Below are 12,790 nucleotides of genomic sequence, written 5' to 3'. Positions count from 1 at the left end.
AGCCTATGACTGGGCTTTAGAATGTTTCATTATAGCCTATGACTGGGCTTTAGGATGTTTCATTATAGCCTATGACTGGGCTTTAGGATGTTTCATTATAGCCTATGACTGGGCTTTAGAATGTTTCATTATAGCCTATGACTGGGCTTTAGGATGTTTCATTATAGCCTATGACTGGGCTTTAGAATGTTTCATTATAGCCTATGACTGGGCTTTAGAATGTTTCATTATAGCCTATGACTGGGCTTTAGGATGTTTCATTATAGCCTATGACTGGGCTTTAGGATGTTTCATTATAGCCTATGACTGGGCTTTAGGATGTTTCATTATAGCCTATGACTGGGCTTTAGAATGTTTCATTATAGCCTATGACTGGGCTTTAGAATGTTTCATTATAGCCTATGACTGGGCTTTAGAATGTTTCATTATAGCCTATGACTGGGCTTTAGGATGTTTCATTATAGCCTATGACTGGGCTTTAGGATGTTTCATTATAGCCTATGACTGGGCTTTAGGATGTTTCATTATAGCCTATGACTGGGCTTTAGAATGTTTCATTATAGCCTATGACTGGGCTTTAGAATGTTTCATTATAGCCTATGACTGGGCTTTAGAATGTTTCATTATAGCCTATGACTGGGCTTTAGAATGTTTCATTATAACCTATGACTGGGCTTTAGAATGTTTCATTATAGCCTATGACACTGTCATCCAGTGTCATGATTAGTGAGGATCAGGGTAGATTTATAGGACTACTGTTTAACCCCTATTACAGTTCCATGATTAGTGAGGATCAGGACTACTGTTTAACCCCTATTACAGTTCCATGATTAGTGAGGATCAGGGTAGATTCATAGGACTACTGTTTAACCCCTATTATAGTTCCATGATTAGTGAGGATCAGGACTACTGTTTAACCCCTATTACAGTTCCATGATTAGTGAGGATCAGGACTACTGTTTAACCCCTATTACAGTGCCATGATTAGTGAGGATCAGGACTACTGTTTAACCCCTATTACAGTTCCATGATTAGTGAGGATCAGGACTACTGTTTAACCCCTATTACAGTGCCATGATTAGTGAGGATCAGGACTACTGTTTAACCCCTATTACAGTTCCATGATTAGTGAGGATCAGGACTACTGTTTAACCCCTATTACAGTGCCATGATTAGTGAGGATCAGGACTACTGTTTAACCCTATTACAGTTCCATGATTAGTGAGGATCAGGACTACTGTTTAACCCCTATTACAGTTCCATGATTAGTGAGGATCAGGACTACTGTTTAACCCCTATTACAGTGCCATGATTAGTGAGGATCAGGACTACTGTTTAACCCCTATTACAGTTCCATGATTAGTGAGGATCAGGACTACTGTTTAACCCCTATTACAGTGCCATGATTAGTGACGATCAGGGTAGATTTATAGGACTACTGTTTAACCCCTATTACAGTTCCATGATTAGTGAGGATCAGGGTAGATTTATAGGACTACTGTTTAACCCCTATTACAGTTCCATGATTAGTGAGGATCAGGGTAGATTTATAGGACTACTGTTTAACCCCTATTACAGTTCCATGATTAGTGAGGATCAGGACTACTGTTTAACCCCTATTACAGTTCCATGATTAGTGAGGATCAGGGTAGATTTATAGGACTACTGTTTAACCCCTATTACAGTTCCATGATTAGTGAGGATCAGGACTACTGTTTAACCCCTATTACAGTTCCATGATTAGTGAGGATCAGGGTAGATTTATAGGACTACTGTTTAACCCCTATTACAGTTCCATGATTAGTGAGGATCAGGACTACTGTTTAACCCCTATTACAGTTCCATGATTAGTGAGGATCAGGGTAGATTTATAGGACTACTGTTTAACCCCTATTACAGTTCCATGATTAGTGAGGATCAGGGTAGATTTATAGGACTACTGTTTAACCCCTATTACAGTTCCATGATTAGTGAGGATCAGGACTACTGTTTAACCCCTATTACAGTTCCATGATTAGTGAGGATCAGGGTAGATTTATAGGACTACTGTTTAACCCCTATTACAGTTCCATGATTAGTGAGGATCAGGACTACTGTTTAACCCCTATTACAGTTCCATGATTAGTGAGGATCAGGGTAGATTTATAGGATTACTGTTTAACCCCTATTACAGTGCCATGATTAGTGAGGATCAGGGTAGATTTATAGGACTACTGTTTAACCCCTATTACAGTTCCATGATTAGTGAGGATCAGGACTACTGTTTAACCCCTATTACAGTGCCATGATTAGTGAGGATCAGGACTACTGTTTAACCCCTATTACAGTGCCATGATTAGTGAGGATCAGGGTAGATTTATAGGATTACTGTTTAACCCCTATTACAGTGCCATGATTAGTGAGGATCAGGGTAGATTTATAGGATTACTGTTTAACCCCTATTACAGTCCCATGATTAGTGAGGATCAGGACTACTGTTTAACCCCTATTACAGTTCCATGATTAGTGAGGATCAGGGTAGATTTATAGGACTACTGTTTAACCCCTATTACAGTTCCATGATTAGTGAGGATCAGGACTACTGTTTAACCCCTATTACAGTTCCATGATTAGTGAGGATCAGGGTAGATTTATAGGACTACTGTTTAACCCCTATTACAGTTCCATGATTAGTGAGGATCAGGACTACTGTTTAACCCCTATTACAGTTCCATGATTAGTGAGGATCAGGGTAGATTTATAGGACTACTGTTTAACCCCTATTACAGTTCCATGATTAGTGAGGATCAGGACTACTGTTTAACCCCTATTACAGTTCCATGATTAGTGAGGATCAGGAATACTGTTTAACCCCTATTACAGTTCCATGATTAGTGAGGATCAGGACTACTGTTTAACCCTATTACAGTTCCATGATTAGTGAGGATCAGGACTACTGTTTAACCCCTATTACAGTTCCATGATTAGTGAGGATCAGGACTACTGTTTAACCCCTATTACAGTTCCATGATTAGTGAGGATCAGGACTACTGTTTAACCCTATTACAGTGCCATGATTAGTGAGGATCAGGACTACTGTTTAACCCCTATTACAGTGCCATGATTAGTGAGGATCAGGACTACTGTTTAACCCCTATTACAGTTCCATGATTAGTGAGGATCAGGACTACTGTTTAACCCCTATTACAGTTCCATGATTAGTGAGGATCAGGACTACTGTTTAACCCCTATTACAGTTCCATGATTAGTGAGGATCAGGGTAGATTTATAGGACTACTGTTTAACCCCTATTACAGTTCCATGATTAGTGAGGATCAGGGTAGATTTATAGGACTACTGTTTAACCCCTATTACAGTGCCATGATTAGTGAGGATCAGGGTAGATTTATAGGACTACTGTTTAACCCCTATTACAGTGCCATGATTAGTGAGGATCAGGACTACTGTTTAACCCCTATTACAGTTCCATGATTAGTGAGGATCAGGGTAGATTTATAGGACTACTGTTTAACCCCTATTACAGTTCCATGATTAGTGAGGATCAGGGTAGATTTACAGGACTACTGTTTAACCCTTACTATACACTTTTATTCACCTTCCAATATTTTGTGGATTGAATTTGAAAATGGCAACTCTCAGGATGATTCAAACTGCTGTATTTTACACTCATTAATATATTATGTGAGTAAAGGTTCTCCCAACCATTAATGATTCATACATACTTTCATAACCCAAAAAGGTTCCTAAATAGTCTAGAAAAGCAGAGTAAAACTACCAACCCATTCTGTCCATGTCCATGTCCCTATATTCTGAACCCATTCTGTCCATGTCTGTCCCTATATTCTGAACCCATTCTGTCCATGTATGTCCCTATATTCTGAACCCATTCTGTCCATGTACGTCCCTATATTCTGAACCCATTCTGTCCATGTACGTCCCTATATTCTGAACCCATTCTGTCCATGTCTGTCCCTATATTCTGAACCCATTCTGTCCATGTACGTCCCTATATTCTGAACCCATTCTGTCCATGTACGTCCCTATATTCTGAACCTGTTCTGTCCATGTACGTCCCTATATTCTGAACCCATTCTGTCCATGTACGTCCCTATATTCTGAACCCATTCTGTCCATGTCCGTCCCTATATTCTGAACCCATTCTGTCCATGTCCGTCCCTATATTCTGAACCCATTCTGTCCATGTACGTCCCTATATTCTGAACCCATTCTGTCCATGTACGTCCCTATATTCTGAACCCATTCTGTCCATGTATGTCCCTATATTCTGAACCCATTCTGTCCATGTACGTCCCTATATTCTGAACCCATTCTGTCCATGTACGTCCCTATATTCTGAACCTGTTCTGTCCATGTACGTCCCTATATTCTGAATCCATCCTGTCCATGTACGTCCCTATATTCTGAACCCATTCTGTCCATGTCCGTCCCTATATTCTGAACCCATTCTGTCCATGTCCGTCCCTATATTCTGAACCCATTCTGTCCATGTACGTCCCTATATTCTGAACCTGTTCTGTCCATGTACGTCCCTATATTCTGAACCCATTCTGTCCATGTCCGTCCCTATATTCTGAACCCATTCTGTCCATGTCCGTCCCTATATTCTGAACCCATTCTGTCCATGTCCGTCCCTATATTCTGAACCTGTTCTGTCCATGTCCGTCCCTATATTCTGAACCTGTTCTGTCCATGTACGTCCCTATATTCTGAACCTGTTCTGTCCATGTACGTCCCTATATTCTGAACCTGTTCTGTCCATGTACGTCCCTATATTCTGAACCTGTTTTGTCCATGCACGTCCCTATATTCTGAACCCATTCTGTCCATGTACGTCCCTATATTCTGAACCCATTCTGTCCATGTCCATGTACGTCCCTATATTCTGAACCTGTTCTGTTCATGTACGTCCCTATATTCTGAACCCATTCTGTCCATGTCCATGTCCGTCCCTATATTCTGAACCCATTCTGTCCATGTACGTCCCTATATTCTGAACCTGTTCTGTCCATGTACGTCCCTATATTCTGAACCCATTCTGTCCATGTCCATGTACGTCCCTATATTCTGAACCTGTTCTTTCCATGTACGTCCCTATATTCTGAACCCATTCTGTCCATGTACGTCCCTATATTCTGAACCTGTTCTGTCCATGTACGTCCCTATATTCTGAACCTGTTCTGTCCATGTACGTCCCTATATTCTGAACCTGTTCTGTCCATGTACGTCCCTATATTCTGAACCTGTTCTGTCCATGTCCGTCCCTATATTCTGAACCTGTTCTGTCCATGTACGTCCCTATATTCTGAACCTGTTCTGTTCATGTACGTCCCTATATTCTGAACCTGTTCTGTCCATGTACGTCCCTATATTCTGAACCTGTTCTGTCCATGTCCATGTACGTCCCTATATTCTGAACCTGTTCTGTCCATGTACGTCCCTATATTCTGAACCTGTTCTGTCCATGTACGTCCCTATATTCTGAACCCATTCTGTCCATGTCCATGTACGTCCCTATATTCTGAACCTGTTCTGTCCATGTACGTCCCTATATTCTGAACCTGTTCTGTCCATGTCCATGTACGTCCCTATATTCTGAACCTATTCTGTCCATGTACGTCCCTATATTCTGATCCCATTCTGTCCATGTACGTCCCTATATTCTGAACCCGTTCTGTCCATGTACGTCCCTATATTCTGAACCCGTTCTGTCCATGTCCGTCCCTATATTCTGAACCTGTTCTGTTCATGTCCGTCCCTATATTCTGAACCTGTTCTGTTCATGTACGTCCCTATATTCTGAACCTGTTCTGTCCATGTCCATCCCTATATTCTGAACCCATTCTGTCCATGTCTGTCCCTATATTCTGAACCTGTCCATGTCCGTCCCTATATTCTGAACCTGTTCTGTCCATGTCCATGTCCGTCCCTATATTCTGAACCCATTCTGTCCATGTACGTCCCTATATTCTGAACCCATTCTGTCCATGTCCATGTCCGTCCCTATATTCTGAACCCATTCTGTCCATGTACGTCCCTATATTCTGAACCTGTTCTGTCCATGTACGTCCCTATATTCTGAACCTGTTCTGTCCATGTACGTCCCTATATTCTGAACCTGTTCTGTCCATGTCCGTCCCTATATTCTGAACCCGTTCTGTCCATGTACGTCCTTATATTCTGATCCCATTCTGTCCATGTCCGTCCCTATATTCTGAACCTGTTCTGTCCATGTACGTCCCTATATTCTGAACCCATTCTGTCCATGTCCATGTCCGTCCCTATATTCTGAACCCATTCTGTCCATGTACGTCCCTATATTCTGAACCTGTTCTGTCCATGTCCGTCCCTATATTCTGAACCCGTTCTGTCCATGTCCGTCCCTATATTCTGAACCTATTCTGTCCATGTACGTCCCTATATTCTGAACCTGTTCTGTCCATGTACGTCCCTATATTCTGAACCCATTCTGTCCATGTCCATGTACGTCCCTATATTCTGAACCCATTCTGTCCATGTACGTCCCTATATTCTGAACCTGTTCTGTCCATGTACGTCCCTATATTCTGAACCTGTTCTGTCCATGTCCATGTACGTCCCTATATTCTGAACCCATTCTGTCCATGTCCATGTACGTCCCTATATTCTGAACCCATTCTGTCCATGTCCATGTACGTCCCTATATTCTGAACCTGTTCTGTCCATGTACGTCCCTATATTCTGAACCTATTCTGTCCATGTACGTCCCTATATTCTGAACCCATTCTGTCCATGTACGTCCCTATATTCTGAACCTGTTCTGTCCATGTACGTCCCTATATTCTGAACCCATTCTGTCCATGTCCATGTACGTCCTATATTCTGAACCCATTCTGTCCATGTCCGTCCCTATATTCTGAACCCATTCTGTCCATGTCCGTCCCTATATTCTGAACCTGTTCTGTCCATGTACATCCCTATATTCTGAACCCATTCTGTCCATGTACGTCCCTATATTCTGAACCTGTTCTGTTCATGTCCGTCCCTATATTCTGAACCCATTCTGTCCATGTACGTCCCTATATTCTGAACCCATTCTGTCCATGTCCATCCCTATATTCTGAACCCATTCTGTCCATGTCTGTCCCTATATTCTGAACCTGTCCATGTCCGTCCCTATATTCTGAACCTGTTCTGTCCATGTCCATGTCCGTCCCTATATTCTGAACCCATTCTGTCCATGTCTGTCCCTATATTCTGAACCTGTTCCCATGTCCGTCCCTATATTCTGAACCCATTCTGTCCATGTACGTCCCTATATTCTGAACCCATTCTGTCCATGTACGTCCCTATATTCTGAACCCATTCTGTCCATGTACGTCCCTATATTCTGAACCCATTCTGTCCATGTACGTCCCTATATTCTGAACCTGTTCTGTCCATGTACGTCCCTATATTCTGAACCTGTTCTGTCCATGTACGTCCCTATATTCTGAACCTGTTCTGTCCATGTCCGTCCCTATATTCTGAACCCATTCTGTCCATGTCCGTCCCTATATTCTGAACCCATTCTGTCCATGTCCGTCCCTATATTCTGAACCTGTTCTGTCCATGTACGTCCCTATATTCTGAACCCATTCTGTCCATGTCCATGTCCGTCCCTATATTCTGAACCCATTCTGTCCATGTACGTCCCTATATTCTGAACCTGTTCTGTCCATGTCCGTCCCTATATTCTGAACCCGTTCTGTCCATGTCCGTCCCTATATTCTGAACCCATTCTGTCCATGTCGTCCCTATATTCTGAACCTGTTCTGTCCATGTACGTCCCTATATTCTGAACCCATTCTGTCCATGTCCATGTACGTCCCTATATTCTGAACCCATTCTGTCCATGTCCGTCCCTATATTCTGAACCTGTTCTGTCCATGTCCGTCCCTATATTCTGAACCTGTTCTGTCCATGTATGTCCCTATATTCTGAACCCATTCTGTCCATGTCCGTCCCTATATTCTGAACCCATTCTGTCCATGTCCATGTACGTCCCTATATTCTGAACCTGTTCTGTCCATGTACGTCCCTATATTCTGAACCCATTCTGTCCATGTACGTCCCTATATTCTGAACCCATTCTGTCCATGTCCATGTACCCCTATATTCTGAACCTGTTCTGTCCATGTACGTCCCTATATTCTGAACCCATTCTGTCCATGTCCATGTACGTCCCTATATTCTGAACCCATTCTGTCCATGTCCGTCCCTATATTCTGAACCCATTCTGTCCATGTCCGTCCCTATATTCTGAACCTGTTCTGTCCATGTACATCCCTATATTCTGAACCCATTCTGTCCATGTCGTCCCTATATTCTGAACCTGTTCTGTCATGTCCGTCCCTATATTCTGAACCCATTCTGTCCATGTACGTCCCTATATTCTGAACCCATTCTGTCCATGTCCATCCCTATATTCTGAACCCATTCTGTCCATGTCTGTCCCTATATTCTGAACCTGTCCATGTCCGTCCCTATATTCTGAACCTGTTCTGTCTGTCCATGTCCGTCCCTATATTCTGAACCCATTCTGTCCATGTACGTCCCTATATTCTGAACCCATTCTGTCCATGTCCATGTCCGTCCCTATATTCTGAACCCATTCTGTCCATGTACGTCCCTATATTCTGAACCCGTTCTGTCCATGTACGTCCCTATATTCTGAACCTGTTCTGTCCATGTCCATGTACGTCCCTATATTCTGAACCTGTCCATGTCCATGTTCTGAACCTGTTCCCTATATTCTGAACCTGTCCATGTCCATGTACGTCCCTATATTCTGAACCTGTTCTGTCCATGTCCGTCCCTATATTCTGAACCCGTTCTGTCCATGTACGTCCCTATATTCTGAACCCATTCTGTCCATGTACGTCCCTATATTCTGAACCCGTTCTGTCCATGTACGTCCCTATATTCTGAACCCATTCTGTCCATGTCCATGTCCGTCCCTATATTCTGAACCTATTCTGTCCATGTACGTCCCTATATTCTGAACCTGTTCTGTCCATGTACGTCCCTATATTCTGAACCCATTCTGTCCATGTACGTCCCTATATTCTGAACCTGTTCTGTCCATGTCCGTCCCTATATTCTGAACCCATTCTGTCCATGTACGTCCCTATATTCTGAACCCATTCTGTCCATGTCCGTCCCTATATTCTGAACCCATTCTGTCCATGTACGTCCCTATATTCTGAACCTGTTCTGTCCATGTCCATGTACGTCCCTATATTCTGAACCCATTCTGTCCATGTACGTCCCTATATTCTGAACCTGTTCTGTCCATGTACGTCCCTATATTCTGAACCCATTCTGTCCATGTACGTCCCTATATTCTGAACCCATTCTGTCCATGTACGTCCCTATATTCTGAACCCATTCTGTCCATGTACGTCCCTATATTCTGAACCCATTCTGTCCATGTACGTCCCTATATTCTGAACCCATTCTGTCCATGTACGTCCCTATATTCTGAACCTGTTCTGTCCATGTCCATGTACGTCCCTATATTCTGAACCTGTTCTGTCCATGTACGTCCCTATATTCTGAACCTGTTCTGTCCATGTACGTCCCTATATTCTGAACCCATTCTGTCCATGTACGTCCCTATATTCTGAACCCGTTCTGTCCATGTCCGTCCCTATATTCTGAACCCATTCTGTCCATGTCCGTCCCTATATTCTGAACCCATTCTGTCCATGTCCATGTACGTCCCTATATTCTGAACCTGTTCTGTCCATGTCCGTCCCTATATTCTGAACCCATTCTGTCCATGTACGTCCCTATATTCTGAACCTGTTCTGTTCATGTACGTCCCTATATTCTGAACCTGTTCTGTCCATGTACGTCCCTATATTCTGAACCCATTCTGTCCATGTACGTCCCTATATTCTGAACCTGTTCTGTCCATGTCCCCTATGTATGTACGTCCCTATATTCTGAACCCATTCTGTCTGTTCTGTTCATGTACGTCCCTATATTCTGAACCTCTTCTGTCAATGTCCGTCCCTATATTCTGAACCCATTCTGTCCATGTACGTCCCGATATTCTGAACCTGTTCTGTTCATGTCCATGTACGTCCCTATATTCTGAACCCATTCTGTCCATGTACGTCCCTATATTCTGAACCCATTCTGTCCATGTCCATGTATATTCTGAACCTCCCTATATTCTGAACCTGTTCTGTCAATGTCCGTCCCTATATTCTGAACCCATATGTCTCCCTATATTCTGAACCTGTTCTTCTGTCCATGTACGTCCCTATATTCTGAACCCATTCTGTCCACGTACGTCCCTATATTCTGAACCCATTCTGTCCATGTCCGTCCCTATATTCTGAACCTGTTCTGTCCATGTCCATGTACGTCCCTATATTCTGAACCTGTTCTGTCCATGTCCATGTACGTCCCTATATTCTGAACCTGTTCTGTCCATGTCCATGTACGTCCCTATATTCTGGTCAGTCTGAATACCAACTAGTAAGAAGTTCACACACACCTTCATAAGGTCAGTCTGAATACCAACTAGTGAGAAGTTCACTCACACACACCTTTATAAGGTCAGTCTGAATACCAACTAGTGAGAAGTTCACTCACACCTTCATAAGGTCAGTCTGAATACCAACTAGTGAGAAGTTCACACACACACCTTCATAAGGTCAGTCTGAATACCAACTAGTGAGAAGTTCACACACACCTTCATAAGGTCAGTCTGAATACCAACTAGTGAGAAGTTCACACACACCTTCATAAGGTCAGTCTGAATACCAACTAGCGCCAAGTGTGTAGGAAAGGCCTAACAGTCGGAATCGGTCCCCATGTGTGGAATGCCGTTCACCTATTTAACTTATGGCCTTTAAGCACGGCACAATACTGCACATTCCTCACGTTGTTTAACCTGTGGGCTCACTGTTGCAATTATCACTTTCCTCTCTCTCAACCAATGGGCCTTCTCTCAACCAATGGGTCTTCTCTCAACCAATGGGCCTTCTCTCTCTTAACCAATGGGCCTTCTCTCTCTTAACCAATGGGCCTTCTCTCTCTCAACCAATGGGCCTTCTCTCTCTTAACCAATGGGCCTTCTCTCTCTTAACCAATGGGCCTTCTCTCTCTTAACCAATGGGCTTTCTCTTTCTCAACCAATGGGCCTTCTCTCTCTCTTAACCAATGGGCCTTCTCTCTCTTAACCAATGGGCTTTCTCTCTCTCAACCAATGGGCCTCCTCTCAACCAATGGGCCTTCTCTCTCTTAATCAATGGGCTTTCTCTTTCTCAACCAATGGGCCTCCTCTCAACCAATGGGCCTTCTCTCTCTTAACCAATGGGCTTTCTCTCTCTCTCTCAACCAATGGGCCTTCTCTCTCTCAACCAATGGGCTTTCTCTCTCTCAACCAATGGGCTTTCTCTCTCTCAACCAATGGGCTTTCTCTCTCTCAACCAATGGGCTTTCTCTCTCTCAACCAATGGGCTTTCAAATTGGGCTTTCTCTCTCTCAACCAATGGGCTTTCTCTCTCTCAACCAATGGGCTTTCTCTCTCAACCAATGGGCTTTCTCTCTCTCAACCAATGGGCTTTCTCTCTCTCAACCAATGGGCCTTCTCTCTCTCAACCAATGGGCCTTCTCTCTCTTAACCAATGGGCCTTCTCTCTCTCAACCAATGGGCTTTCTCTCTCTCAACCAATAGGCCTTCTCTCTCTCAACCAATGGGCTTTCTCTCTCTCAACCAATGGGCGTTAATGTTGGGATGTATTGATATGTTAATTTACCCTCGTTCTCTCACCTGCTGTTTTTCTCCACCATCTTCCCACAACCACCAGCTATAACAACCTTACACAACCTCTTAGAACTACCCATCCTGGATCCGGTATATTTGTCATCAGCAACGCTGAATAGCATAGTGCAACAGTCAAAAAATATTACTAGAAAATATTCATATTCATGAAATCACAAGTGAAATATAGCGAAACACAGCTTAGCCTTTTGTTAGTCGTTTGTGTAAGTTTATCGATAGCCTAGCATAGCATTACGTACACTTAGCATCAGGAAGCTTGGTAACGAAAATCAGAAAAGCAATCAAATTAACCTTTGATGATCTTCGGATGTTTTCACTCACCAGACTCCCAGTTAGACAGCAAATGTTGCTTTTGTTCCATAAAGATATTTTTTATATCCAAATACCTCCGTTAGTTTGGTGCGTTATGCCCAGGAATCCACCGGAAATAGCAGTCACGACAACGCGGACAAAAATTCCAAATTATATCCATAATGTCGACAGAAACATGGCAAACGTTTTTTATAATCAATTCTCAAGGTGTTTTTCAATTATCTATTCGATAATATATCAACAGGGACAGTTGGCTTTTCACTAGGACCGGGAGGAACAATGGCCAACTCTCTCTTTTGCGCAAAAATCACTCTGAGAGCCCCCACCTGACCACATTACATCATCTGGCTCTGAGGATCTTCAGTTGGGGGGGGGTCCTTCTTCAAAATAAAGGCCTGAAACTATGTCTAAAGGCTGTAGACACCTTAGGAAGCCATAGAAAAACCTGAATCTGGTTGATATCCCTTTCAATGGTCAATCATCTGGCTCTGATGCATAGGAACATAGGAACACAGAGCTTTCAAAATAAGAGTCACTTCCTGATTGGTGTACCTTTTACATCATCTGGCTTGGGGATCTTCAGCCTGCAATATCAGTTCTGTTATACTCACAGACAATATTTTTACAGTTTTGGAAACT

The 12,790-nt window shown here is 42.9% G+C and overlaps 1 protein-coding gene and 1 long non-coding RNA gene across 2 annotated transcripts in view; both read right to left on the bottom strand.

Moving 5' to 3' along the window:
- The window catches only part of LOC127924284 (neurotrophin-3-like), a 157,039-nt gene that overhangs the window by 111,044 nt on the left and 33,205 nt on the right, over nt 1–12,790 (bottom strand). The gene's annotated exons all lie outside the window — the stretch shown is intronic.
- Nucleotides 4,061–9,577, bottom strand: LOC127924285 (uncharacterized). Its single transcript, XR_008117541.1, has 4 exons — nt 9,458–9,577; nt 9,214–9,321; nt 7,326–7,427; nt 4,061–4,359 (listed from the first exon to the last, which is right to left on the bottom strand). It is a non-coding gene; the product is annotated as an uncharacterized LOC127924285 (long non-coding RNA).

The sequence above is a fragment of the Oncorhynchus keta genome, unplaced genomic scaffold (assembly GCF_023373465.1).
Source record: "Oncorhynchus keta strain PuntledgeMale-10-30-2019 unplaced genomic scaffold, Oket_V2 Un_contig_3917_pilon_pilon, whole genome shotgun sequence".
Lineage (NCBI taxonomy): Eukaryota > Metazoa > Chordata > Actinopteri > Salmoniformes > Salmonidae > Oncorhynchus > Oncorhynchus keta.
This window is presented reverse-complemented; position numbering and strand designations above follow the sequence as displayed.